Raw genomic sequence first — 7,572 nt, 5'->3', positions numbered from 1 at the left:
AAAAAGAAGTAAGAGATCTAAAAGCCAAGTTAGACAAGGCTCTACAACCAAAAGTGACTTTTGCAGTTGATCCAAACAAGTTCAAAAGATCGTATACTCCTTTATATAGTAAATACACTTTTGTACCAAAAGTATCAACTAGCAAAACTCCATATTCTCATCATATTACCTGTCATTATTGTTGCAAAAAGGGACATACCATTGAAAAATGCAAATTTAGGAGAATTTTAGTTCCTAAAGGAGTATTTCAATGGTTGCCTAAGTGCAACAAATTGTGTACTCACTACCAAGGACCCAATGAAAATTGGGGACCTCCCTCTTTAAATTAATCTTGCAGGAAAAGTGTCTTGACATTGCCGAAAGGTTGTGGTTCCTTGATAGCGGATGTTCAAGACACATGACTGGAGACCTATCTCTTTTCGTTGAGTTTCAAGCAAAGAAAAAGGGGTATGTCACCTATGGAGATAACAATCGGGGAGCCATACTTGGTAAAGGAAGTGTAGGTAACCCTTCTACCACTACTATAACTGATGTGCTGCTAGTAGAAGGTCTTAAACATAATCTTTTAAGTATAAGTCAATTGTGCGACAAAGATTTTAAAGTAATGTTTACAAATTCTGGATGCACAATTGAACATACTAAGAAAAGAGACATTATGTTTAAGGGCTTAAGAGTAAACAACATTTACATGCTAAACTTGGATGAGGTATCTAAGTCTAGTACCAAATGTCTAGTTGCTCTAGGCGATGACTCATGGCTTTGGCATAGACGTCTCGCCCACATAAATTTTGACTTACTAAATAAAGTTGTCTCAAAAGATTTAGTAATCGGCTTACCCAAAATGAAGTTTTCAAAAGATCATCTATGTGATGCTTGTCAAAAGGGAAAGCAAACAAAAATCTCTTTTAAATCAAAGAACGTGGTTTCAACATCACGCCCTCTTGAGCTACTTCACATGGATCTCTTTGGCCCTTCAAGGACTAAAAGCATAGGTGGAAATACCTATGGTTTTGTCATTGTCGATGATTACTCGAGATTTTGTTGGACAATCTTTTTACCTAGTAAGGATCAAACTTTTCCAGCCTTTACACAATTTGCAAGATTATGTCAAAACAAAATGAACAACAAAATAGTTGCAATTCGAAGTGATCACGGTGGAGAATTTGAAAACATTTCTTTTGAAAAATACTGTGATAAACATGGAATTGAGCATAACTTTTCAGCTCCTAGAACACCTTAACAAAACGGAGTAGTTGAACGTAAAAATCGTGTTCTAGAGGAGCTGGCAAGAACAATGCTGAATGAGGGTAATCTACCAAAGTATTTCTGGGCTGACGCAATTAGTACAGCATGTTATGTTTTGAATAGGATAACAATACGTCCTATACTGAACAAAACTCCCTATGAATTACTAAAGGGTAGAAAACCAAATGTATCTCATCTCCATGTATTCGGTTGCAAGTGTTTTGTTTTGAACAATGGTAAGGATTATCTTGGCAAATTCGATGCTAAAGCTGATGAGGGCATATTCCTTGGTTACTCACAATCTAGCAAAGCATATCGAATATATAATAAGAGATTACTTATAGTAGAAGAGTCAGTACACGTTTCTTTTGATGAATCTTATGCAAAATATGTCAAGAAAGGTCTTTCATTTAATGGTGCAGGCCCATCCACTGAAGACATTGTCAAGGATAAGGAAGATGAGGATGAGAGTATTGTAAAGAAAGATGCTGAGAGAGAGAAAGATGAGTCTCACAATGAAAATGAAAAAGAAAGCATCTCAAACAATGAAGAACTTCCCAAGGCCTGGACAAACGTGAAAGACCATCCAATTGACAATATAATAGGAGACATCTCAAGGGGCGTTACAACACGCTCAAAGATAAGTAACTTCTGCCATCATTTTGCTTTTGTTTCACAAGTTGAGCCGAAAAACGCTAAGGACGCATTACTTGATGAGCATTGGCTAATGGCCATGCAAGAAGAATTAAACCAATTTAAACGGAATGATGTTTGGGACTTAGTCCCTCATCCGGGAGATCATCAAGTAATAGGCACTAGATGGGTTTTTCGTAACAAACTTGATGAAAACGGTGTTATTACTAGAAACAAAGCTAGATTAGTTGCTCAAGGTTACAATCAAGAGGAAGGTATTGATTATGAAGAGACATACGCTCCTGTAGCACGTCTCGAAGCTATTCGCCTCTTACTTGCTTATGCGTGTTCTAAAGACTTCAAACTATTCCAAATGGATGTTAAGAGTGCCTTTCTAAATGGCTATATAAATGAAGAAGTCTATGTTGCTCAGCCACCCGGCTTTGAGAATTACATGTATCCAACTCATGTTTATAAGCTGAAACGTGCTCTATACGGCCTTAAACAAGCCCCTCGGGCTTGGTACGAACGTTTGAGCAAATTTCTCCTTAGTCAAGGGTACTCTAGAGGTAAAGTTGATACTACTCTCTTTATTAAAAGAAAAGATAAGGATATTCTCTTAGTCCAAATTTATGTAGATGATATTATATTTGGGTCCACTAATGCAAAACTTGTCAAAGACTTTTCTAAGCTTATGCAGAGTGAATTTGAGATGAGTCTCATGGGTGAGCTAAATTTCTTCCTTGGCCTACAAATCAAGCAACTCAGTCATGGAACGTTTGTGAATCAAACTAAATATTGTACGGAGCTGCTCAAAAGATTTGGAATGAGTGAAGCAAAGGAAATTGACACACCTATGGCAACCAATACAAATCTAGACAAAGATGAGAAAGGTAAAGAGGTTGACGTGAAATTATACCGAGGTATGATAGGCTCACTATTGTATCTTACTGCCTCAAGACCAGACATTATGTTTAGTGTGTGTATGTGTGCAAGATATCAATCTTGTCCAAAAGAATCTCACTTGAAAGCTGTCAAAAGAATTCTGCGATATTTACGTGGAACTACTACATATGGTCTATGGTATCCAAAAGGAAATGAGTGTCATTTGGTAGGATTCTCCGATTCAGATTTTGCTGGCTGCAAATCCGATAGAAAAAGCACCAGTGGAACGTGTCATCTATTCTCAAACTCATTAATAAGTTGGCATAGTAAGAAACAAGTATCGGTTGCATTATCCACTGCTGAGGCAGAATATGTAGCTGCTGGAAGCTGCTGTGCACAAATATTATGGCTCAAGCAACAACTTCTTGACTTTGGCATTAAGCTTGATCACATACCTATCATGTGCGACAACACAAGCGCCATAAACTTGAGTAAAAATCCTGTCTTACACTCACGTACCAAACATATTGAAATAAGGCATCACTTTCTACGAGATCATGTAGAGAAAGGAGAAGTTACTTTTGAACATGTAGAAAGCAAGAAGCAACTAGCTGACATCTTCACCAAACCGCTAGCAACGGAGCAATATTTCAACATTCGTAGGGAATTAGGGATACTCGATATCTCTAATTTGGGCTAATTACGTTTGTTTTCTCTTAATATTATTTCTTTACTTTATGTATATATCTATTTGTCTTGCTAACAATTTTTTTAGCATAAAGGTAGTTCATCATCAAGCCAGGCGTCATATTGAAAAAGCGGTAACGCAATTGGTGTTCACTTCCAAAAATATTATTGATACTATAATATGCTATCAATTAACATGCTTATAGTGACCTCATGCATAAAAACTGCTCCTGCTCACATATGTGTCTCATTCTACCATTAACTACCTTTTACCTACTATACTATACATGCTAGCATTATTATCTATGGTTCTCTTGTTACTCTTCTATTCTCCTGTTTTCTCTTTTTGATGTTGACAAAGGGGGAGATAGATGCTGAGCGTACGGGGGAGCTTTGTTGAGAGATTGCCTTGGTGAGAGATAGATGCCGGATGTACGGGGGAGCCTTTTGAGTCCTTGTCACTTACTACCAAAGCTTTTGAGTATTGGTTTGCCATCATCAAAAAGGGGGAGTTTGTGAATACAAGATTACACTCAAAGATGTTTTTGATTTATGGCAAACTCAAATGAGCATTCAAACAACAAGGAGGAATTTGATCACTCATGAAAGCACAAGGTGACCCACTATGCATATAAGTCGACTCAACACAAGCTGGACATGAAAAATGCAGAAAATCAGCAGTTAGGTCGACCTACTGTCAACCTAGGTCGACCTAAAATGAAGGAAAATCCATATACCTCTGCTAGGTCGACTCACAGACCATTTAGGTCGACTCAAAATGAAGAAATCTTCACATCAGTTTGCTAGGTCGACCTACATGGCAACTAGGTCGACCTAATCTGTGAAAATGTCCCCAGAATGCATCAGAAGAGGATTCTGGTCGACCTACTCCTTCAACAGGTCGACCTAACTGGGAAAAAAATTCTGCAAGCTCTGTTAGGTCGACCTAAGCACTACAAGTGGTCGACCTAACTGATCAAGAAAGTTCAAAAATCAGTTTTTCTTGGTTCTAACTGCTATGCAATCATATATATTGTGCAAGGGTAATTATTCAAGCAACACCAACGACTGAAAGATACATAATTATTTAAGGATATTCTCTTAGTCCAAATTTATGTAGATGATATTATATTTGGGTCCACTAATGCAAAACTTGTCAAAGACTTTTCTAAGCTTATGCAGAGTGAATTTGAGATGAGTCTCATGGGTGAGCTAAATTTCTTCCTTGGCCTACAAATCAAGCAACTCAGTCATGGAACGTTTGTGAATCAAACTAAATATTGTACGGAGCTGCTCAAAAGATTTGGAATGAGTGAAGCAAAGGAAATTGACACACCTATGGCAACCAATACAAATCTAGACAAAGATGAGAAAGGTAAAGAGGTTGACGTGAAATTATACCGAGGTATGATAGGCTCACTATTGTATCTTACTGCCTCAAGACCAGACATTATGTTTAGTGTGTGTATGTGTGCAAGATATCAATCTTGTCCAAAAGAATCTCACTTGAAAGCTGTCAAAAGAATTCTGCGATATTTACGTGGAACTACTACATATGGTCTATGGTATCCAAAAGGAAATGAGTGTCATTTGGTAGGATTCTCCGATTCAGATTTTGCTGGCTGCAAATCCGATAGAAAAAGCACCAGTGGAACGTGTCATCTATTCTCAAACTCATTAATAAGTTGGCATAGTAAGAAACAAGTATCGGTTGCATTATCCACTGCTGAGGCAGAATATGTAGCTGCTGGAAGCTGCTGTGCACAAATATTATGGCTCAAGCAACAACTTCTTGACTTTGGCATTAAGCTTGATCACATACCTATCATGTGCGACAACACAAGCGCCATAAACTTGAGTAAAAATCCTGTCTTACACTCACGTACCAAACATATTGAAATAAGGCATCACTTTCTACGAGATCATGTAGAGAAAGGAGAAGTTACTTTTGAACATGTAGAAAGCAAGAAGCAACTAGCTGACATCTTCACCAAACCGCTAGCAACGGAGCAATATTTCAACATTCGTAGGGAATTAGGGATACTCGATATCTCTAATTTGGGCTAATTACGTTTGTTTTCTCTTAATATTATTTCTTTACTTTATGTATATATCTATTTGTCTTGCTAACAATTTTTTTAGCATAAAGGTAGTTCATCATCAAGCCAGGCGTCATATTGAAAAAGCGGTAACGCAATTGGTGTTCACTTCCAAAAATATTATTGATACTATAATATGCTATCAATTAACATGCTTATAGTGACCTCATGCATAAAAACTGCTCCTGCTCACATATGTGTCTCATTCTACCATTAACTACCTTTTACCTACTATACTATACATGCTAGCATTATTATCTATGGTTCTCTTGTTACTCTTCTATTCTCCTGTTTTCTCTTTTTGATGTTGACAAAGGGGGAGATAGATGCTGAGCGTACGGGGGAGCTTTGTTGAGAGATTGCCTTGGTGAGAGATAGATGCCGGATGTACGGGGGAGCCTTTTGAGTCCTTGTCACTTACTACCAAAGCTTTTGAGTATTGGTTTGCCATCATCAAAAAGGGGGAGTTTGTGAATACAAGATTACACTCAAAGATGTTTTTGATTTATGGCAAACTCAAATGAGCATTCAAACAACAAGGAGGAATTTGATCACTCATGAAAGCACAAGGTGACCCACTATGCATATAAGTCGACTCAACACAAGCTGGACATGAAAAATGCAGAAAATCAGCAGTTAGGTCGACCTACTGTCAACCTAGGTCGACCTAAAATGAAGGAAAATCCATATACCTCTGCTAGGTCGACTCACAGACCATTTAGGTCGACTCAAAATGAAGAAATCTTCACATCAGTTTGCTAGGTCGACCTACATGGCAACTAGGTCGACCTAATCTGTGAAAATGTCCCCAGAATGCATCAGAAGAGGATTCTGGTCGACCTACTCCTTCAACAGGTCGACCTAACTGGGAAAAAAATTCTGCAAGCTCTGTTAGGTCGACCTAAGCACTACAAGTGGTCGACCTAACTGATCAAGAAAGTTCAAAAATCAGTTTTTCTTGGTTCTAACTGCTATGCAATCATATATATTGTGCAAGGGTAATTATTCAAGCAACACCAACGACTGAAAGATACATAAACTCTTCTCATCTTCGTTCTTCATCATCTCCAACACAATTACACATAATCATTCTTGCGTTGCGGGTTAGTGATGAGTTCGATAACGTCCATGGAACGGAATTGAAGATTCCTAGTGGGTGAAGGTTTGTGGGGTTTGTTGGTGAATAAAATCTGCGGGTTTTGTCCTCCACGACGGGTGGTTCTTGGGGGTTTTTATCAAGAGGCGTTCATTGAGGATTCGGCTGAGTGTAACGATTGAGGAACGGGGAGTTCAAGGAATCAAGACACTGCAGAAGGGAATCAAAGTGAAGCTCTTGGATAACCTTGATCTGGCTCAAGATTAAGGGGGAAGAAGATTCAAAGGATCGACATAAATTGGTTTATCGTTTATCGCTTTGTTATCTTCTTTGTATATACTACTTTCAACATTAATGAAAGATTACCCAATTTCAATTTGGAATTGGGGGCAGACGTAGTCGTAGCGAGGACGATCGACGAACTGCCTAAACAAATATCGTGTTCTTGTCGCTTTTACTTTCTCTTTTACTTTCTGTTCATAATTGGTTATAAGTGCAAAATTGATCAACGATTCGAGTGTTAAAATTGTGAATTAAAGTTCTGCACAAACATCACAATTCACCACAACTTGAATCACTATCAATTTGAACGTATCACCAAGTGTTTGTGTTTTTGCTTAATCCAATCTTACTGCATTGAAAATCAAAATTGTCAATCTAGAAGTTAATTGGTTTTCAGTTGTAAAACGTACTGTTTAGCTATCATATTACTTCACCATCAATTCCACTTACCCTTTGGTTTTGAAACACATACGACCTTTGCAATAGCGGTCCAGAATAGACGCAAGTCGATTCAGAACCGCTTTCGCTCGAGTCAGTAGAAAAATCCTTAAAAACTTAGTGAGATCTATTCACCCCCCCCCCCTTCTAGATCTTTTGGCCAGCGTCTAACATTTACAAGTTTGAAAATTTTTATATCCCATACAT

This window comes from Vicia villosa, linkage group LG7 (genome assembly GCF_029867415.1).
Source record: "Vicia villosa cultivar HV-30 ecotype Madison, WI linkage group LG7, Vvil1.0, whole genome shotgun sequence".
Classification (NCBI taxonomy): Eukaryota; Viridiplantae; Streptophyta; class Magnoliopsida; order Fabales; family Fabaceae; genus Vicia; species Vicia villosa.
The sequence above is the reverse complement of the archived record's forward strand: the minus strand, read 5'-3'. Positions refer to the sequence as shown.